Genomic DNA, 24,039 nt, shown 5'->3' with positions numbered 1-24,039 from the left:
TTTCACTGATTTTTTTTTCTCTTAATTTCCTGCTTTTTATTTAATTGACTGCTTCTTCCATTTCCTTCCTTCTGCTTACTTCAGGTTTAGTTTATTTTGTTTTGCTTTTTCTAGCTTCTTAAGCAGGAAACTGAAGTCATTGATTTGTTTGTTTGTTTGTTTGTTTTAATTATTTTTATTTATTTATGATAATCACACAGAGAGAGGCAGAGACACAGGCAGAGGGAGAAGCAGGCTCCATGCACCGGGAGCCCGACGTGGGATTTGATCCCGGGTCTCCAGGATCGCGCCCTGGGCCAAAGGCAGGCGCCAAACCGCTGCGCCACCCAGGGATCCCGAAGTCATTGATTTGAAACCTTCTTCTACTAAAGACACCCTATGCTATAAATTCTGAGACAATGTACGTTCATTTTTATTTAGTTCAAAAAAATCCAAATTTTTCTTTTGATTAATTCTTTGACATGTGAGTTGTTCAGAATTATGTGTTTAGTCTCCAAATACTTGAAGATTTTTCAGAGATATTTCTTCTTGATTTCTAGTTTAATTAGAATTCTCTATAATTAATTTAATTTAATTCTTTATAGTTAGAGAACATACTTTGTGCAACTTGAATCATTTTAAGCTTATTTAATCTTGTATTATATGGTCCAGAATGCGGTATATCTTGGCAAATGTTCCATAAGACTTGAAAAGAATGTGCATTCAACCCTTGTGTGGAGTCGTTTTGTAAGTGTTAATTAGACAGTTGCTTTTCAAGTCAATATCTCGCTGATTATTTAATTGTTCAAGCAATTATCTATCCAGAGAGGAGTACTGGAATCTCCACATTCAGTTATGGATTTGTCTATTTCTCCTTGAAGATCTGCAAGTTTTTGTTTCATGTATTTCAGTGCTCTGTTCCTTGGCAAACAAACATTTCATATTAGTATGTCCTTTTTACTAAATGACCCTTCATCATTATGAGGGGAATTTATCCTTAAGAATATTCTTTTCTTTGAAATCTATTTTGTCTCATATTAAGAGACACTTTATTTTGATTCTTGTTAACATTATATATATTTTCCTTTTTTTTTAACTATTAGAAGTGAGATATTTTATAATGAAGGACCTATATTGCTTCCAGGCCACTGTTTTGTAATAATGACAATAACTGCAACATGACATGTTACATATTCAAGTGAACTCCCTTAATGCACAAAAAAACTCTGACATGGGGACCATCACAACTTTTATTTTCCTGGTGAAGATACTCAGGGTCAGAGGAGCTGTCAAGGGAGGAAGATGATTCCGAATACCATTACTCTTACCCAAGAGTTTATTTTCTTAACAATTATTTTATACTTGTTAAAATGATAGGTGTCATTTCTTCTTCATTGATTTGTTGTTGTTGTTGTTTTTTCTGTTAATTACAACTACAGAAACTCTGAAACTGTCTTTTGAAAGTTTGAGGGGAAGATGATCTTTTATAATGAACATTATATATATTTTCAACCTTTTAATCTATTTGTCTTTACATTTAAAGTAGATTTCTAGAAGGTAAAATATAAAATGAGTCTTGCTTTTTTATCCAATCTTTCAAGATCTGCCTTTTTGGAAGGTATTCATGTCATTTGCATTTAATATGGCTACTGATATGATTAAGTCATGCTATTTACCTCATCTTTTTTGTTGTTTCCTTTTTCTTCTTTTCCTAATTTCTTTTAGATTGAATATTCTTATGAATTCATTTGATCTCTGGCTTATTTATTATAATTTTTCATTTTGATATTTTAGTGATTGTTCTAGGGTTCATTTTAATTTATCACAACCTACTTTCAAATATACCATGATATTAACAAAAAACATAGTATAACAGCTTTACAAGATTATACTTTAATTTCTCCTCTCCTGATCTTTATGCTATTTTGTTACATTTTTATATATATATACATATTATAAATATAAAATCAACCTTGCAGTACATTATAATTTTTGTTTAAACAATTATATCTTTAGGAGATTTAAATAAGGAAAACATTTTATGCATTGACTGGTAGAGTTATCATTTCCAGTGCTCTTTATTCCTTTCTTTGGGATTTATAAAATTTCCTAGCTCTGCAGGTCTACAGTTTTCATCAAATTCAGATAATGGTCAGCCATTATTTTATCACATATTTTTCCACTCACTTCACCTTTGGGAACTACATCTATGTGTATATTAAATTATATTCAGTTGTCTCACAGTTGCACAATTCTTTAAAATTTCATTTTTTCTCTTCATATTTTATTTTGGATTGTCTATTACTATGCCTTCAAACTCACTAATCTTTTCTTCTGTGATATCAACTCTTCCATGAATCCAATTCAGGATAGTTTTTTTTAACACACTGTAGTTTTCACCTCTAAGAAGTTTTATTTACACCTTTGTTTATATCTTCCATGTCTCAACTTTTTTTTTTAATTTTCGAGTACATGAGACATTGTTTATTTTAAGGATAATTATTCCACTGTACTGAGGCAAGATATTTCTGAGCTCTCTGCCCAGCACCCCATAATTGTGAAATTTTCCACATTGGCTGATGAGACAGGTACTATTCCGACATTGACTGACTGCCACATAATGTTCCTGGCAACCCTTTCAGGTGGTTTCATTCCCTGAACTCAGGTTTATTGTTTTCTCACATACATATACTGATCAGTGCTCTGCTAAAAACTCAAATGGATCCTCCTGTTTATTTGTACAACTCTCTCTTTTCCAGGACTCTGTTCTATACGCAGCTGATTTGGTCACCTGGAACTCCCAGTTCTATCTCTTCAATTCCAAATGTCCTCGGTTTCTGCCTGAGTTGCCTCAACCTGCATTACAGCCTGGGAATTCTCTCAAGGCTACTGTAACAATCAGAGGGCTCATCTCACTTATTTTGTCTCTCCTCATCTTCACTGTCCTTCATGTCTGATGTCCAATGCCTTCAAAATTGTTGTTTCATATAGTTTGTCCAGTTTTGGGCTTGTTTTAGAAGAGAAAGTTATCTAGTAGAGACAAGACATTTTTAATTTCAGAAATGAATTTTGGTTATGACTTAAATGAGAGTAAAAATTTCTATTTCTTAGGAGTAACCAGATAAGGGTTCCCAGAGATTTCAGTCAGGGCAGAAGACAAATGAGACCCACAAAGTAAGGGAGGAGAGACTATTAAGAAAAAAATAAAATTACCTTTTCAATCCCACAAGTTGTTTTGTTCATTGTAGCAGTTATTGGACAACTGGAAAAACTTCAGTGAATGTGAATATGGAGTTTGCTCATCTGTGCCATCCTTTACTGTCACTGGTGGATCTGCAACTTGCCTTTCTTTATTCAACGATAATTGTAAAACTTACTCTTAGAATGAGGCATTCACTTTCTCCTTGTAAAGTTTTCCAGTCAACATTTTCTGCCCATCAGCTGTCACTGGAACTTAAAGAAAACCTGCTACATCCTGGTCATATTTATTGCTCCCACAAAAGGATTTAATAATGGAATCAGGCCCCTGGAAGTTGTTTCTGCATGGTCACAGGTAGGAGAATCTTTACAATAATGCCAAATTGGATTTTAGTGCTCCACACACTGTATTTGATATTTCTCTGACATAAACCTATCTGATCTGTGTGTCTCTCACTACATGGAATCCCTGAATACAAGGTTTCAATCAAGAGCTTTTTTGGGTATTGCAGGAATAAAAATGTTTCCGAAGGCAAAAAGAAACATTTATTGGTATGCTTATTATTGTATAAAAAGGGACCCTTGAATACTTACCTTGTTTCTAGATTTTTCAGATTTTTTATTGCACTTAAGGCAGACTTGATTGCTTCAATCAATTAAAATATCAATTAAATATCTATTTAGTGATGGGCACTATACTGTGCATGGGAAATACAGAAGTGAAGTAAATCAGCTCTGCCATTAAGATGCTTATAGTCTGGAGAGGATCTCAGGGTTATACAGGCAAATAAGTGTGAAATTATAAAGATTTGTGTTTTTTTCCATTAAAGGTCATACCCAAGATGAACTATGTCCAGTCTTCTACAGGAAAATATCAGATCACAGAACTGGCAAACTATGGCCCAAATTCCACCTGCCTCCTGTTTTTATGAATAAAGATTTATTGGAAAACAGCCATGTTCATTCATTTACATTGTTTAAGGCAGTTTCATCCTATCACATCAGAGCTGAATAGTTGCAACAGAGGTCACAAGGTCCCCAAAACTGAACATGTTTACTATCTGATCCTTTAAAGAAAAAGTTCGCTAACTCCTGCATCAGATATTAACTTGTCAGTCCTGTGTCTAAACAAAGAGCTCTAACTAAACTAAGATTAACACTCATCTGCTTTGTAATCTGCAATAAAGAAAATTAAACAACCCATTAGCTAATTTGATGCTCAACAGTTTGACAATTTCTTTCTTTACATTTAGCCCATGTCTTTTTTGCTTGCTTATACAGTGCCAATCCACCCTCAATGGAGGTACAGAACACCTGATCACTAAACTCCTCATTATAGTCCTCTATATATTTTTGTGCATTTCATCCTTTCCCTCAAAAACCAAAATATTTCAAGGTTCTTAGAGTCATCATAATGTAAATGATACAGTGAAAACCTTGACTCCCTTTCCAACTGCTATGTGACTCCCCAAATACATTATTATCTCCCCAAATACATGATTATTGGTAAATCTTTTTCTTTTCATTACCTTAACTTGGTGAATGTCATCAAATTATCAATTATTTCTAGAACTATCTTCTTGAGAAGATTTCCTGTAGCCTTTTTATAAGAAGGGAACTATTATCACAATATTAATTTCTCAGATTCTGCTTTTCTATCTTCACCTTTTGTCCATAACATAGGTGTTCTAATTTGTTTACAAATACTTCAAGATACCTAACAGTTTAGCCATAGTATAGCGGATTTCTTAATATCATTCAATTTGGAACTCCTTACATAAGGTAGAACTGCATTAAAATGTTATCAGTTATTCCCAAATAGATTATTAGGCAGCTGAACCACTGAACCACTCAGGCACCCCTGAAAAAGGCAAATTCTGAAGAAAATTTCTTAGAAATAGAAATAAACATTCTTAAAAATAAAAAGTCACTGGTGTTAACATAGGTATTTCTTATAAAGTGTAGTGCAGTAGGGGCTCCTGGGTGGCTCAGTTTGGTTAAGCATCCAACTGTTGATTTCAGCTCAGGTCATGATCTCAGGGTTTTAAGATTGAGCCTCTTGACGGGCTCCATGCCCAGCTTGAGATACTCTCTCTCCTTCTCCCTCTGTCTCACACCCACCATTTGTGCACATGCTCTTTCTCAAAAAAAAAAAAAGGGTAGTGTAGAAAATGTTTGTATGTCTATATGGACATCCATATTTCTGTTTGGATTAGATTCAAATTGGTAGTTGTCTTTGTCAACTTGAGCTGCTGTAACAAAATCCATAAACTGGATGACTAAAACAACAAATTCTCACAGTTCTAGAGGCTGGAAGTCTGAGATTGGGGTGCCAGCATGGCTGGGTTCTTGGTGTAGGGCCCTCTCCCTGGTTATGTCCTCACATATTTATATATAGACTCTGAAAGAGAGAGAGAGAGAGAGAATCTCTCTCTCTCTCTCTCTCTCTCTCTCTTTCTCTCTTTCTCAGAAGGGTATATATGCATAGAGAGAGGACATGGATCTCTTTCTTTTTCGTATAAGAGCATTAATCCACATGAAGACTACACCACTTTTACCTAATTACCTTGCAGAGGCCCCACCTCCAAACACTACCACACTGGGGATTACAGTGTCAACATATGAATTTTAGGGGAACACAAACATTTAGTCCATAGAGTAGTAATTATCTTCTAAGATGAAAATACATTAGATAGGAAACATCCATCTCTACAGACATCCATATTTATAGGTGAACTTTATTTCTACCTCGTTTAACCTACTGAGGAGGCCTCAAATCAGACTTCTGAATCTCCAAGCTTACTTTTAGAAACGAGATTGTCTCAAGGGTCCTTGGCTGAAGTAAAGAGATAAGTGTTCAGATTTCTATTTATCAATTTGAGTCAGTGAGAGGCTGACCTGTTTAGCAGCCTACTTCCCAGGCTGAACTGCTGTATTCTTTAAATGTAATTAGAAACATGAACACCGTTGTGAGTTTGTGAGGATGGAGGCGGTGGGAGGTGGAGGGGTAGAGTTATGCTGTTACTCTAATATTACTGCACTTTAAACATTTCAATCAGTGCTACGTGTAGTCACCAAATTATTTGTTACTTCTTAGAAGAATAAAAAATACACTCTGAAGTTTGCAAAATAAAAAGACAATATAAGAGATGTGCAGTCCAATGAGATTTTTAAAATTTCATTTTTATTTTTACATGGCAATACTTACATACATTATATGTAATAATATGCAATAATAAAACTAATGTCATTATTCCAATTACTGTCTTAATTTTAAAAATTAATTCCTCCACAGTTTTATTCATAAAATGCTTTCTGCTTATTTGGCAATTAGTTTCCTTTACTGTTTCTCTGTGAATTCTCATTTTAAGTAAATATTTATCTTTTTTCAGTTTAAGCACCATCAAACCTATTTTTAAAAATCCTTTGCTTTCTCATATCTCTTGATTTGTTATTTGAAAAATCACTGGATAAAGATCACTAGTTTTCTTTTTATATTTTTTTTTCTTGGCTTAGTCTTCTGATGAGAACAACTTTAGGATAGTAGAGGAAAAATAAGCAGCATGGGCTACTTTCTCCCTGACAGTTTTATGGTAACAACATAGGTGTCCATGACAAAGAATGTGTCATGTAAACTACTCAAACACCCTGTGGCATGTAGTCCCACACTCTCAATACTGCACATTTCTGAAATAGCAAGCCCTCTGGAGAAATGCCTTTTGACACCAACAATTGCCCTCAAACTGATTTTTTTTTAATGTCAAGCCAGTCCACTAATATTGGATTCTTATTTCTTTTTTTTTTAAGATTGCATATATTTATTTATTTATATTTCAGAGAGAGAAAGAGCATAAGCAGAGGGGGAAGAGGCAGAGGGAGAGGGAGAAGCAGACTTTCCACTGAGCACAGAACCTAATGTGGGGCTCGATCCCAGAACCTGAGCCAAAAGCAGATGCTTAATTTAGGCACCCCTGGATTCATATTCCAAAAGATTTGGCTGAGTGTTATAGGAAATACTAGCAAAATACACCCATCTAGAAAAATGTAAGTCCTTTTGTTTCTGGTACTATTTACTTGTGTACCCTTGGAATCACAGCTTCTGCTTTAGAAATTATTGTCATATCTAGAAAGGATGGAATTTAACATTAATGGTAATGATGATACTAATAATAGCTATCACAGCACTAAAATGTGCCAGACTTGTACTAGGTACATTAAATATGATAAACTTAATTCTTACCATAATCCTAGGAACTGTCCTTTTTTAAACAGAAAGAAATTGAGAACTAAAGAGTTAAATAAAATTACAAAAGGCAGGCAGCTAGTAAGCCCCAGATCTAAAAAGTTCTTCAGTGCCTGAGTCCCAAATCAATGCCAAATTCAACACAACATTGACACTCATTAAAAAAATGGCTATACTTGGTTTTAAATGTTTAGCGGTTTCTTTATTAAGGTCAAAACAATAGGCTAACCATTTTGGGGTAACGCCTCATAATTTCTCTAAATTAAAAAAGTACTGACAAGTTCAAGAATTTCAAATGGCAACTTTATCATCAAAGGAACATACGTCACTTAGTTTACAATACTGAATGCAAAACTTTAAGAGTGTGATGCTAGATATCTCTTATATGGAGTTCTTAAAATTTCTGAAAATCACTGGACATTTAGCAGGCCCTCCCAAGAAATCTACTGACCTTTGCTATTTTGTTTAGCTCCCCAAACCCACTCCTTTTAGATCATTTCTATTGAATTCTAGAAGGCAGCATTAGAATAAGTCTATGGATCCACATAGCACTACACATTGAATGTAGATGGAATAAATAATGTGTTTCATACATGATTTGTTATTATCTTTCAAATATACACAGATTTTAGTGATTAACACATTAAAATTATTTGAAGTATTCTCAAATTCATAGCATTTTTGTCCTGTCAACAACCATAAGAAGTATAAATAACATAAATGTTTCTATTAATTTCTGTTTTACTTTAAATAGAATTCCTCAGAGAGAAAAAGTTGAAAACTTCTACACTAGTCCTGGAACAGTAAAATGCCCATTCTACTAGTCCTATCATGATCTGAACAAAGTAGTCTAATATCTTCTCCATAATTATGCAAGACTATAGCATTAGACAAATGAAAAAAAACACAAGCAAAAAATGAAAAGTTCCCCCAGTATAATACCTCATTAACTGCACCCATGAAATTGATACAAGATCCTAAAAGAACAAAATGGTCTAATGCTGACTCAGGATACCCACTCTGTCTTCTCTCCCAGCATAAACAACATCTATTGCTGCAGCCCCTTCATACAGAAAACTGAGATACAGGGTCTGAAAAGAAATGTAGTCTGGGCCATGTTTCTCCTCAATTATTAGCTTGTATTTTTCAAAGGACGTAGCAGTATAAAAGTGAGGCACAGATATTTTAGGCAAAGTATTCAAGAGCCCTCTCTAATTAACTTCACCAAAGATACTCAACATTATACACCAGTGATTAGAAGGTGGAACTATTTGCTCTGTGATATTAAAGAATGTCAAGACTTCCATTATTTATAAAGCTGTATTTTTTTAGCTTTTCATTTCACTTGCTCAAATTGGTTCTGAAAAGACATGAGAAAGTATCTAGCTCCACCATTAAGCAAAATCATTTGAACACTACACCATGTTTTCATTCCTAGCAATGGTCACTTAAATAGACACTTACTTCATAGTCAGAAGTGATTAACCTTGATTAATACTGAAGAAACGTCCCTCCAACAGTTACTTGAGAAACAGAATGTTGGCTATTGGCTGACCTTTGATCCACATAATTTCCCTTAGTCTTTTATCTTAAACCTGTAGAAAGACATCAACTTCTGAGCCAGACCTGTCTGCCAATCCCAGCTCCATTATTTGCCACTGTATTATTTAAAGCCAAATGCTTAACTTCTTTGAAGTTTCCTCCCAAAAAATGTACTTCACTGTCTTGTCAAAATTACATGAGACAATGCTTCTTTACATAGAACTAACATTAAGTAGGATTTAAAACAACATTGTTTGGGGCACCTGGGTGGCTCACTTGGTTAAGCATCTGACTCTTAATTTTGGCTCCAGTCAGGGTCTCAGGATGTTGAGATCAACCCCTGCATTGGGCCCTGTGCTGGGCATGGAGCTTGCTTAAGATTCTCTCTCTCCCTCCCTCTCCATCCTCCCCCCTTGCTTGCATGCTCCCTCTCCCTCTAAAAAATAAAATATATAAAAATAAATGAATGAATGAATGAATAAATAAGCAAAAAATGGTTTTATTCCCTCAAGTAGCCCACACCCACATCCACTTCCCTAAATGCATTTTATTCACATCTCTTCCTCAGCTCTGAACACTTCTTTCACTCTATACAGTGCCTAGTGGCTTTGACCCACCTGCTCATGAACTATGGAGATTGGCTAGGAAAGGCTTGAAGGATAGACAGCCATCGAAATCATTATCATGGTTCTTGCCAGTCCTGTTTGCAGTGGCTTCTTTTCATTTGCTTACTTCATCCTCAATGGATTAAGTTTAGTTTCAAGAAACATTTAAGTAGGTGCTAATAACATGACAAGATGAAATTCACAGTTGTTGCAAATCCAGTCAAAGGGGTTATGTGTGTGTGTGTGTGTGTGTGTGTGTGTGTTTGTGTTTATGAATGAAAATATATAGGTCTTTTTCATTCATGGCAATATTAGTTAAATTACAAATTGTCAGAAATACAGTGCTTATGGATTTCATGAATGCTAAAAGCTGAATGTTTGGATGCTGTGAACTAGATATGAAAAAAAATCATCCACAACCTTATTATTTCTTAACTTCTGTAACAGAGACTGGAGAACTGAGATACCTTCCCAGAATCCCTCACTACTGGGTTTAGCCATGTGACTCACTTCTAGTCAATGAAATGCAAGCAGACATCATTGACTAGACTTTTCTAAATGGCCAATGTTATAAGTTTTGGCATTTTGTTGTTGCCCTTTACCCTTTCCTCTTCTTTTACATGGAACAAGGATACAATGCCTAGATGTGGTACAGCCATAATGTAATCATGACAATGAAGAACACAGTTTAAGGATGAAAGGAATCCAGGTCCATGAAAACAACCAAACTACTACACCATCCTAAGACCTCCTGCTTCCAAATTTCTTGTCACACGTGACAAATAAATCTCTTACTTGGTTAAATCACTATTAGTTGAGTTTTCTGCTACTTATCATTGAACTTTATCCCAGGTGACACAGTTTAAAAGCAGAATAAAATTTAGTTTTACAGAGAAAAATGGGAGGGAATTCCAGTTAGGAAAAACAGCAGGAAATATGACCATATCCAAGAATGAATGTCCTCTGTTTGGAGAAAAATGAACAAAATAAATTCACTGAAGCCAAAGATATACAAGAGGCAGTAGTAGATAAAATAGGGTGTGTCCATGGGAAATGGTCCAGATACACAGTGTCTGAATGCCAGGACCAAGAACGGGAATAATACAAAGAATGGTAGAGTACAACAGTCTGCAGGGGATTTTTCCCTTGCTGACTCCATGCATACATTTTTAAAGATCTAGAATGATACAACCATCATGTATTTCTAGCAATTTGCACTTTGTAATCTGTGAAGCAGCCCTCCCTCAAACCTTCTAGCCTTAGTGGTACTCAGTCCAGAGCAATACTAGGGATAGGTCTCAAAGCAAGCAAGTAAACAAAAAAGCAAGAATGTATCACTTAGACACTTCTGTCCTTACATGAGACATCAAACCATTACTTGCTCTTATCTCCCATATCGCTTGAGATACCAACTAATGTGACAGTGGCAACAATCAATCCCAGCTTTTCCTGTACCTGAAGAGCATCTCAAATTTGACTTTATCACTTTAACCTCTATTTTACACATTTAAGTGACATATGGCTCTTAGTTTGGGTTCCCCTATCAGCAGATGCTGATAAAATATTTGAATACAAGACTTTTATTTGGGAAAGAAAGGAACATCAGTTGGGGAAATGGAGAATGGAAAAGGAAGGAAAAGCTTTTCATAAAGACAGTTGCTAGTGCTTAATTCACTGGAAGAGCCCTAGATTTAACCTAAGAGAAAGGAACCTGATATATGTAGCTACCATCTCCTATAGTCATGGGCTGAGAGCCAGTGCTGGGTGATGCCAATTCTTTTACTTTAGGCCAGCCATGCTCATCAGCAGAGTTTAACTCACTAGCTTCAGAGAAATTCCTCTGGAAGATCATTGTATGTGGAATTCTGATGTGAGGCATAAACAGGGTAAATTCTGAGAGATAAGGATGGAGAAACAATAGCAACTGCTACAACATGTTTGGGCTGACCAATGACTGATTCCAGGGACTAGTTTAAATAGCAAGTTTCCAGTTCTACAGAAAGAATAAAACACAAGAATTAAGGACACACCAACAGAGCATAAAAAGATCTTCCTTTCTTTGCTGCATTCTAGAAGTCACATATGGAACCCAAAATGCCTCCACAAAGGGAGTGCTCAAATGAGATTTGCTTTTGCTCCACAAAGTTTATGGTAGTGTGATTGCAACAATAGCCCTTTTGGATTAAAGTAAAAAAAAAAATACAAAAAAAAAAAGTAAAAAATCCTAATGAAAATCACAGGTGGTCAGGATTATTCTTTTCACTTTTGGCAAACCCAGTAAGAGGAAAAATCAAACTCTTGGTTGATCTGGATGGTAAAGAATAAATGAAATTCTAAGATCAGGGTCTAATATCTGAATAGCCAGGCAAGAATCAGGAGAGAAAGCCGTACTTGGTTCCTCAAATGGGCCATGAATTTTTGCAACCCTAAGTATTTTTTTCTCTATTTAACAAATATTAATATAATGGTTACTATATGCTTGTTACTATTTTAAGTACTTTGTAAAGAAAACTCCTTTAATTTTTCTAACAATTTTATGAAGTACTTACTATAATTTATCATCATTTTACAGTCAGAAGCATAAAGAAACTAAGTAACTTTCCCAAGAAAAAAAAATCTACTTCCAAAGTATTTTCTTTGCAATCACTGCAGTCTTCTACCTCCCTCTCAGTAAGAATTCGATCAACGCCATGGGCATATGATATTCCCCGAATCCCTATTACAAGTTTTTATATCCTTATAATTATCTTTGGCCTATCCTCAGATAAAGGAACTGAGTCTTCTGGCAAATGTCCACTGCTAGGCTAATTATAACAATTACACAAGAAATCACCTCTATCCTTATGAATGTTTGGCGCAACAGGAATTGGATCAATTGGCTAAAGCAAGAGTGAAATAATTGCTCTAGAGAATCTAGAATACCAGCCAACTGGTTTAGTCTGAATTATCCTATAATCACAATAATGAGGAACCATTGAAAAACCTGAGAAAAAAATTAGGAGCATGTACATGTGGTCAGGAGGATAAGTAACAAAAATGGCAGATGTGTGGTACTATGTGGCGGGGAAGAGGGACTCCAGGAAACCACAACTATCTGGAAAAATCCACGTTGTCACAAGAACAGGACATAATTGCTCCCATTCTAGCCTTCTAAAATTCAAGTAACAGGTAAGAAATAACAGTTCTATTCACTTTGAAGGAAAAAAAAATCTTTGCATTTTAAGGTTAACATTCATAACCATGGACATCAATTGATTTCTTGTGGCCCCAGAATTCATTCTCAACACAAATCAAACAAATATGCTATTGTTTTTTTAGGAGCCACTTGGTAATATGCAGGCAAACATTCTTTCCCCCAAAGACTTGTTCCACCCAAACCACAAAATGTGTTCAACAGCTGCTTTCCACACCTCCACTAGACAGCCAAGGATTCCTGGACATCACTTGCTTGGGTACTAATGGATGGTAAAGAGTTAGGCGCCCTCAGTGATACTGTTCCCATAGGGGATTGCCATTCTCACTTATCTCCACATTTTTCTATATCCTAGAAGTGCTTCTCAGAGCCAACCACACTTCAGAATCCCTGTGGTTTTCTTCCACGCAAGCCCAGACTCCAATTCCAAAAATTTTGATTAATGGGTTTGGGGTAGACCTGAGCATGTGCATTTTTTTTCAAACTCTATGGGTGACTGATGCAAAGCAAGGTGAAGAAAGGCAGCGCTGAAAATAAAAAATGATGACGGGGGTTCACAACTTTGGCATGTTCACTGTATGCCAGGCAGTTGGCTGAGAGATCCACGTGTCTCAATTCATTTGATCCTCATAACAACTTTCTGAGGTTGGAGCTAGCATTATTTCTACTTTTCTGTTATGGAATCTGAGGCAGTGATAAACTGAATAACTTTCCCAAGGTCACATAGGAAACACATGGTGGAGTCAGGATTTAAATGCAGGCAGCCTGCTATAAATATACAAGTTCCTCACACCAAATCAGAAAAAGCAATTTCTTTCTATAGTCAAGCTGATGGCTTAATAAGGTCTCACATCTTAAAATCTTAAAGCGTCAAGACTGTAAGATATAAATGATATTGGCTTGAACCTCCGTTGAATTTTCTATGGAAAGTCTAATGACCTCCCCCAAATTTCAACACAGGATCTTCCAAGCAGTTCTGACTCCAACTGAATTAGCTCTGTTCAGGGAGCATCCTGACCACTGCCTTGCAATTGCCTGTATTTTGGTCTCTGTTGGCCTATGGGATCACCACACAAGGTAATCAGCCACTCCCACTATTAAAAAAAAAAAAAACGCTAAGCTAAACAAGTCATAATAGGTTTTATAAGGTAGTATGCAGCAAACTTCCTTGCTGATTTCTTGGGTGAGACAGAGAGTTTGTTATTGTTTTAATTGCAGTAAGACAAACAACCTAAATAATGATGTCCTTTCATACAAATTTTCCCAGGCACAGAGTATACTGGTTGCTCAGCCATACTCCTTTTTGCCCTCACTCCTGTCTACTCTCGCTTATTTTATACAGCCTTTGCTCTCTCCCCACCCCTGGATTTCTCTTATTTCCAAAACAAAAGCATATAGTAAACTCAGCTGTTGCCTCTGGTGTATTCTTTTGCTGATTTCTACTTTCAGGTACTCATATTTTATCTTAAAAGTGACTTATCAAGTGTTAAGCATATGTAGTGCTCTCTCTGAGTGGTATTCTGTTGTGTTGCTTTGCTTTTCACCTTCATATACCTTTTCTTTGCCAAAGACTGGGCCTGTCAATAGTTATACTAAAGAAGGTTGAGATACGGTCCTTAATCAAAGAGTTGACAGTTTAGATGGTAAGGCAAGATATGTGTAAGACAATGTGATAAGGATTTAATAAATAAGTAAGTGTTCTAGGGCATGATAAATTTGGAAATTCAGATTAAGAAACAGATTGGAGATGAAGAAGAAAATAACTACAGAGAAGAAAATACTTTGATGAATTAGGATTCAGATCAGAAATATGAATTGGGAAGACAGTATGTCCCATCCCAGGTCAATTCAATCAGAAACTTTGTGGATGGGCCCTAGAGTAAAATGTATTTTTTAAAGTACTTCAAGTGATTCTAATTTAACCATGGTTATTAATCACTATTCTATTTAGTGCCTCATAGCTTAACAAATTAGGGAAATATCAAGCAAGGCATTTTTCTGACATGGGACAATATCCCAAATTTTGTAACTGACCTTTATATTATATACACAATAGGCTTGAAATACGGCATTTTATGTGCTTTACTAAAGGTCTGGTATATTCTAAATTATAATCAGAATATGGGTACAAGGCAAGCTGGATTCTCACCACCTAATCTTATTCTTTATCTCTTCTAGTTGTTACAGCAATAGTTTACAAGCAGCATTTGGAAGTGAGTACCTGTCAACCAACTGTCAGATGGACAAAACTTTCCACTTAAGAGAAATATTGTTTAAAAAAAGAGAGAAATATTGTAGAACACGCTATTTTGTTTCAGTTTTCATGGATTATGAATTGATACTGGTAAAAGAGGAACAAGAACAGCACCAGAACAATGATGGAATTCGTTTCCAGAACTAAATCAGACAAACTCCCCATTCCACTTATGTCTATGGAGGCCAGCTGGTGTCTGACCATTTGCTGCTGAAAACTAGGAAACCTGGGTAGAATTTTTTTTTAAAGGAAAAAACAAAACTGAGGCAATGTGCTACCAAGACAGTGAGGACCTGAGGGGCCAATATCTCCAAGAAAAGGGGAAAACAGAGAGATAAGGCTCAAATTCATCATATTTTCCGTAGAGTCACTGGCTTTGAAGTGGTGGCCAGGAAGCTGAAAAGTTGAGCAGAATTCCACAGAGTTCAGTGGCCTCAGGAGATTAAGAAAATAAAAAATTGCAAAGGAGAGCTCACCAAGGGGAGAAACCCAGTAAAGACTTCTAGATGTTACTTAGGACTCATGAGAGGCTATGCTATAGGAAAAAGGGCAACTGGAAATGGAACGGTTTTCATAAACATTTAAATATGGCTGTAAATCGTCTCCCTTCCAGATGAGAGTAAAGTATTTTTCCCCCTGAACTTCCTGCATGCCAGAAACAAAGGTAAATTCTCTCTGCAGGAAGGTAACACATAGAGCTTCAAAAATTACTCTATAACTCTTCACACACAACAACAAGAAATAGTCACTTTCCTAAAATGGGGATAACAAAATTTACCCTATTCTGTAATTATGAGGATTGTAGAAGGATTCCATCAATTACCCACCACAGGAAATGCTTGGCAAATGACAACCCTAATAGCAGACACTGCGAAAATATTTGTAGATTATGTCATGTGTATTTTTTTAAAAAAAATTCTTCCTCTTATTCTTTCTACCAGAGCTTCTGGGTAATTGATTTATAACTTTGTGTTATATAAGAGAAAAAGATGTGCTGACTTTTCTAATTAGATTAGCATTAGTATTAGAAGCGAGAGATGGATACTTTCCCCTGTCAGGTCCTCAGCAAGCAACCAGGAGTCAACAAAGAGGACCGTTCTACACTAATGAAACAAGCACAGCTTGAAAAGCTCTTAAACCTTACTTTTCTAGCCATTGTCACCATGTCAAATCCCAGGCTGTTCTGTTTATAATTAAACAAAATTTCTGCATACCTCATGGCAACCTAGTGTTTCATAATCAAGGGAAAATAATTACCTTTCACTATGGGTGTTCCTTAATGAATGAAAATGAAAATGTATTATCCATGGTTTAAAGCCTCTATATTGTACTGCACTTTGAACATCAGCATATAGTGGTGGGAGATTTGGGATGAAATGCACTTCAAGTTTATAAAGTGTTTTACAAACATGTGAGTCCTTTCTATACCCTTAAGAAAAGATTATGTTTTTATATTTATACACTAAAGGCTAAGAATATGAGGCACACGAAATCTAAATGCCAGTAACGGCCCCAGTCATACTAAATTTGTGTCAGGTTAAGTCTAAATTGTGCAGAAATGATCATTTCAATTTTACTTGCGCCATTTAATCATCAAGCTTATAATGAGACTTCAAACTAGATTTGAAATATCCAAATACCATTTTGAAGAACTGTGCCCACGATTTTAGCTAGACTCAGCCTGGAGAGTTGTATGGCTAAAACATACAAAGTTCCAGAAGAAATAAAAGGAAAAATGTTGAGATAAAAAAATCTTTTGACCCACCCCACCCCACCCCCACAAACTAAACCACTGCTGCCAACCACTACGCCATAAACCCTGCACTGACAGGGATACGCTTGAAAGAGGTAACCTATAAAAGGGGTAAAATGATTATATTTTATGAGTCCTAACTTTCTTATAGTTCTTATTCTTAAGCAACAATAAGATATCCCAAGAGGCAAGGTGCCTTATACAATAGAATTATTGTACTCCACGTAAGGAATCTCTCTTTCCTGAAGAATGGAGAAAATAAAGAGTAAAATGTGTGAAACTGGAGAAATGCAAGGAAGGGCCATGACTTCTGATGAGTGTCAATAAACAGACAAGATCTGAAATACGGAACAAGGACATATTATAAAAAAGAAAAGAACACATCTACATTGGCAGTTTTCAGTGGCATTAGGTCAGACAAAATTTTTGGATGACAGGAAAAGGAAGTATTGGATCCTTGGTTTTTAAACAGTTTCAAAAAGCCACCTATGGATTAAAATGTATTCAGAGACTTACAGACCATGACATGACAGGATAGATATGATAGCAGTTGAATAGTTCAGCAAGTGGACAAGCATTTTTGGCTAAAGCACTATTTTTGACTCTAAGAAATATCTGGTTTATAACAGCAACAAAAACTGTAAAGTGCCAATGAATTCACATAAGGATGGATATACAAGAGATATACCAAGAAGGCTTTTAAATTTAAACTGTTTTCATGAACACAAAACAGAATTAGAGAATCACACCTGTTCTGAAATAAAGGTAAAAATTCAATAAGCCGGGTCACCTGGGTAACTATTGGCTAAGCAACTGCCTTTGGCTCAGGTCATGATCTCAGAGTCTTGGATAGGACCCCATATCTGGCTTCCTGCTCAGTGGAGAATCTGCTTCCTCTCCCTCTGTGCTCACCCAACTCATGCTCGTTCTCTCTCAAATAAATAAATAAAATCTTAAAAAATATATATTATAAGCCTATCAACTTTCCTCAAATCTATAAAATCAATATGATCTTAACCAAATTCAAACAGAATTTTTTTTAAGATTTTATTTATTTATTCATAGAGACAGAGAGAGAGAGGCAGAGACACAGACAGAGGGAGAAGCAGGCACGATACAGAGAGCCTGACGTGGGACTCGATCTCGGGTCTCCAGGATCAAGCCCTGGGTTGCAGGTGGCGCTAAACCGCTGCACCACCGGGGCTGCCCTCAAACAGAAATTTTATAGAATTTTACAGTGATTCCAGGATTCAGCTGAAAAAGTAAATTTGCAAAATAAACAATAAAATCGTAAAGAAATGAAAAAGAATAGTCAGAATGATTCATTGGACAACCCAAATACTAAAACAATAATAAAAGTTTAGTACTAAGAGAGTCTCTAATTGTCTGAAGAATGATGAAGTAGATAAATGGAACCAAATATGCAGAAGAGACCTACACATATACAAATTAATCTAAGATAGTGTTGACATTTCATATAATTGAGAAAAATGGCATTAAAAATTATTTACTTGAAAAATTGTAGACCACTATATTAGAAAATCACAAAACTAAATTCCTGTCATACTAAAGACCTAAATATAAACAAGAAGACTATTCACTTTTAAAAGAAAATACAGGAAATTACATTTTTGTAAAGAAAGCCTTCTGAAACAAAACCAGAAGTCATAAAAGAAAATTTTATTATTTGACTTAAAAAAAAGTGAGCAACAAAAATCCCTTAAACAAAGTAAAAATAAATGAGAGAATGAGAATATAATGAGTATATAAAGGACTTCTGGGCAGCCCCGGTGGCGCAGCGGTTTGGCGCCGCCGGCAGCCTGGGGTGTGATCCTGGGGACCCGGGATGGAGTCTCACATCGGGCTCCCTGCATGGAGCCTACTTCTCCCTCTGTCTGTGTCTCTGCCTCTCTTTCTCTGTGTCTGTGAATAAATAAGTAAAATCTTTAAAAAAAAAAAAAAAGGAACTTCTACAAATTTAATTTTTAAATAAATAGAAATGCCTTTAAGACATATATATGAGCAATTATATAGAAATAAGAATAAATACAAAGTCCAAATAAACATATAAAATGATTCAATCATTGGAAACTATGGGAATGCAAGTTACCATCAACATAGCATAAATTGAAAAAAAAAAAGCAATAAAATCTAATGTTGGCATGGCTTTACCCTATATAAAATGTTAGAACCATTTTGAAGGACATTTGATACAATCAATCCAAATTTTAAATGGGAACATATCCAGACCCAGGTACTTTAGTTCTTCAAATTTATCCCTCAGAAATAGTTGAATAAATGCACAAAGAAATAAGCATTGCTTGTAAGAAAAAAATTAAAACAAGTGTCCCTCAATTAAAGAATTTTTATGTATCATAATACCCATGGAATTACTATGGAATTACATGTAGATGTTAAAAAGAAAAAGAGAAACCTATGTGTTCTAACACAGAAAATTCTCCCAAGATGAAAGTTAAATAATTGAGGCTATATGCAATATATACATTGAGATGCAATTTGTGGTTTTAAAACATAGACATATGCATATAACATGCAAATTAATAGAATGTTATATGAAAATATAACATCTTAATCTTAGGCAGAGGTAAATGACTAAGAATATCCACTTTAAACTATGCATAGACTAAGTGGTAAGAAGATATAGCCAACCTACTTTATAGATATCTTGTAATATGTACCTACTAACTTTATACTGTCAATAAAATTATTTAAAACATAATACATATGTAACTGATCCTGAAAATTGACTTTTTATTAAGACAGAAGAAAAGCAATACCAACATTCATCAACAAAAATATAACCAATAAAATTACTTTGAGTTTTCATTTAAATTCCCAGTCTTTTAAAAAAATGTATCTGACAGTTGTTTCCACATGAATAAATACCTATATATGAAATCAAAGTTAAAATTATCATCATCCTCATCAGTTCTGTAATATTCAGGTGCCAAATTAATCTTCAAAGGTGAAGAGATAGTCTATATTTATTCTTGAAATGGGTATTTTGCCTTTGTAATTTGCAGACATTCCTAAGGGAAACTTAAACAATAACTATAGTTTTGCAGTTATTTCTTTTAACCAATATTTCAAGGCATTTCAAAAATTGGCATTGCAAGCATCTGCCATACAATCCGAAACAGAGGTCTATGAGAAAGGTAGAAACAAACCAATTTATCCAAACTGAAGCCTACCTGAATTATTCAGGGAAACTGAGGAACAAGCAAAAATATTATGCAGAGCCATCACTTCACCTCATCACACCAAACTACCCACCCAGGTGTGATCAGAGATGAAGGATCATTTCCCTGTAATGAGGCCCTGGCACATTCTTGTGGCGGATTTCCCAGTAATCCCAAGTAGTTACACTCATACCCCCTGTTCCAAATACCCCAGCTGGGAAAAATGCTATGGAAGGAACAAAAATTGCCGTAAGGATAATTGAACAAGTGTGAAATTGCTTCCTGAGGCAATCAAATCAAGATATTTTCATAGTCCAACTGGAAAGGAAGAAAGCATTCCTTCATAAGTGAAAGGCCTATTGCCACTTAATTGGTAAAGACAGCTATCTATGTAGCCTTCAATATCTATGTAGCCTTCAGTCCCTGAAGTTTATTCTCCTGTCTGTACAACAGACCGATTGTACTAAATGATCCCTAAGATTATTCCAATATTTACTGAGCTGATGGGCCAGGCCTCCAGGCTTAAGAGAACCAGAGAAAGGGCATTAGGTGCTAGAGATGGAGTTAGTTATCAGGGAGTGTCAGTATCGGTTTATACTTCATAACAAACCACCCAAAATTTGGAAGCTTAAAACAAGCATTTATATCCCTCATTGTTTTGTGGCTTAGCTGAGTAGTTCTTCTGGTCTGGGCCAGCCTACCTGGGACTGGATGGTTTACAACAGAGTCAACAAACCTTTTCTGTAAATGACTTTGTGGATCATGTGGTCTTTGACACAGCTCAGCACTGCTGTTGTAGCACAAAAGTAGCCATAGACAATACCTAAATGAATGGGCATGCCTGTGCTCCAATAAAACCTTATTTACAAAAGCAGATGGTGGGCGGGATTCCACACATACACCACCGTTCACCAACCCCTGGCCCATGTGGTCTAACACACAAGTCTGGCTGGCTGGTTCAAGATCAGCCAGGGTGCTTCAGTTCTCTTCCACATAACCCATCATTCTCCATGAGGCTAGCCTCTGTTCATTCCCATTGCCTACTTGGAGTTCCAGATGCAGCAAAACAACGCGCCCTATTGCATAGTATTCTTCAAGTATCTGCTGAAGACTTTTTTCAAGAGTTTGCTTCATTGGCCAAAGCAAGTCACGTGGCCACGATCTGAGTCAATAAATGAATAGACTCCACCTCTTGAAAGGACCAACAGGAAAAGTCAAAACCTATCACAGTGTGCATAAAGGAATGGAAAAAATCTGTGGTCATTTTTTGATATGCCACAGGGAACCTGCTGAAGATATATCTACAATGAATCCTAATTTCCAATCATTTAGGCTTAACCAACCCTGAGCCAATTAGAAAGATAATGTTTTGAGATGACATGAAGTATACTTGATTTCTCGGAAAAGTAATTTTATTCTTGTGATTATGTCTAGCTTCGCCGCATGGAAAGAAATATTAACACCTGAGGAATTCCAGAGTTTCTCTGACAACATAACCTGTAATATATAAGGTTTGTGGAGATGAGACCATTAAAAAGTAGATTAATAGAATCTTTTTAAGTTGAAGGTGGTGTTTTTTGGGTTTTTTTCTTTTTTGTTTGTTTGTTTTTTGCCCATCTGTATATGAAAAGAGATGTCTGTGGCCCACAGCAATAAGAGTACATTTATCACTTGAGACTAGACATACACACTTCACACCATCATTTTCACTCCGGTTTGATATCTGTCCTCCAGGCAACAGAGCCTTGCAATGATGAAGGCAGCAATCACTACAGAAATTGACTGGCGTTATTTTATAGCAGAAAAATGTCTGCGAGAGTAGTCCAAAAAATGGAGAAGCACCCTTAGAAAGCTAAAGGTGGAGTTCCCCCTTAGCATTTTGTCAAAAATACAGAAATAAAAGTGAGAATGCTTACTTATTTGAGATGGCTTTTGAAATAACAGATGGCATATTATGGCAGCCAGAGTTGAATCTAGTACTAAGACACTTTAAAAAAAAAAATAGTTCTATTTATGTGAAAGTAGACCATTAAATTTGTCAGCAATAGAGAAGCATAAAGGTATACAAGATAAAGAGGCATTTGAAACAAAATTATAAGTTTCCTGTACATGAGAGAGTCGCCGCCTGTGTTTGGAAGATTTTATTTGTTGTTCTTAAGATTAGCTTTCATGAGAACACTTCTTGCCCCTGCCTACCTACTAGTTCTCAGGAGGGGAAAAATAAATCTTTAGATAACACTTTTAGAGAAGAAGCAATCGACACTTATAAGCATGAAAAGAGCAATGTAAGTTCTTTTATAGATTACCTACTGTGGGGAGATCAGACAAGTGAACGAACTCATGAACAGGGGTTCTTAAAATGTGGCCCTTCACCAGCAACATCAGAATGAACTGGTAATTTGTTAGGAATGCAAGTTATCTGGCCCCACACCCTACTCAGTGTAGTAGAAATTCTAGGAGTGGGACCCAGAAATCTGTCTAACAAGCCCTCCAGTTGATTGTGATGCATACTGAAGTTGGGAATGACCATATTTGAATATAATCCAATGTGATTATTACATTGAGAGGGAGTACTAGAAGCAATTATGCCCAGTGATTTTAAGTTATCTTTCTGCCCTCTTCATGGCCGATTCATTTTTAAAAAAATAGATATTTGGGGCTCTTGGGTGGTTCAGTGGTTGAGCTTCTGCCTTTGGTTCAGGTCATGATCCTGGGGTCCTGGGATTGAGTCTTGCATCGGGCTCCCTGCAGGGAGACTGCTTCTCCCTCTGCCTATGTCTCTGCCTCTCTGTGTGTGTCTCTCATGAATAAATAAATAAAATCTTTTAAAAAATAGATATTCAATCAGGAATTTGTAGTTATAGGAACACAAGTTGACTACTGACAATAAGTTTGATTGGTTTGCATAAGCATGCATTCAAAGCATACTCTCATTTCTTACTCACCTGAGGTGGGATCAGTATAGTTAAGGAAGTATTAGTCATAGAAGTGAGATAAAATTCCATTTTCTTCTCTACAATAATTTTTGAGAGTTGTGTACTTCCCATGACTCCAGGGGATCAATTTGGATGATAAAAGGAATAATGAAAACTTGCCATTCTGCCTTTAAAGCATCGAAATCACACAATATGAGTCCAGCATAAACAGAAAAAAAGAAAAGATTTTCTCACTTACTTAAAGAAGTACAATGGAATTTTTCTTCTTTTAATGAAAAAGCTAAAAGTAAATAGACACTTGAAAATGTTAGAGACAAAGGAATGGAAAAGTGGATAACAAACTAAAAAGGCAATTTAGCAAAATGTAGGACAAAATGATAGACGTTGAGTAAACTGGACACAATATGACATGGGAAAGAGTTCCAGAAGTTCAAGCATTTTTTACCTAGGTGGTAGGCTTCCATGAGTTTATAACTGTATTTCTTTTTGCTGTTTTCTGCCTTCACAGAAGTAGCACACAGCCACAATATTAAAGTATAGATTACTTGCTCTTTTCTCATCAGTCCTTCATCTCCAGCCATTGTCTACTTTCTGTTCTCACTTTTGAACATGGTGTCCTGGTAGAAATGCATATTTTCATAGGACTTTCCAACACAGTTACTTAATTGTCATCACTTTCCAAATAACTCTCTACCCCAAGAAGCATATGGCATTCCCAAGTGCATTTACCAGCCCCCAAAAATCTTAAGTTCAAATAATGTAGAGGTTGATGGAGTACAGGACCTGCTGCCCCAAAGTATGGCACCTTGGCATATTGAATGTTTCAACTGAAGCAGTTTGAGAAAAATGGCAGAAGCAGGAAGGTTACTCTGATCTTCCTACCCACCCTTCTCGCCTGAAACAGTTAATAAAATCTGCATGTGAGGGATGCCCTCACCATACCTGAAGGAAAAAACCATTTTTATCTCTGAAGACTACACTAAACTCTTACCCCTTAATCTGTCATCTTTCCACACAACTGCCCACTTTGAAACTGTGCCCCACAGGGCTAATGAGGTTACAACCAGCAGAAATCTAAAGCTTGTTTTTCAGAGAGCATTTCTCCCTGGTCAGCTATTGTGTCTTTTCAGACCCCA

General features: G+C 35.9%; 1 long non-coding RNA gene across 1 annotated transcript; it reads left to right on the top strand.

The window, feature by feature from the left end:
- Positions 1–200: 200 nt before the first annotated feature.
- Positions 201–4,128, top strand: LOC140597907 (uncharacterized). Its single transcript, XR_011999947.1, has 2 exons — positions 201–3,532; positions 4,008–4,128. It is a non-coding gene; the product is annotated as an uncharacterized lncRNA (long non-coding RNA).
- The last annotated feature ends 19,911 nt before the right edge of the window (positions 4,129–24,039 follow it).

The sequence above is a fragment of the Vulpes vulpes genome, chromosome 2 (assembly GCF_048418805.1).
Source record: "Vulpes vulpes isolate BD-2025 chromosome 2, VulVul3, whole genome shotgun sequence".
Lineage (NCBI taxonomy): Eukaryota > Metazoa > Chordata > Mammalia > Carnivora > Canidae > Vulpes > Vulpes vulpes.
Note: the sequence above shows the minus strand (reverse complement) of the source record. Positions and strands in the feature narration are given on the sequence as shown.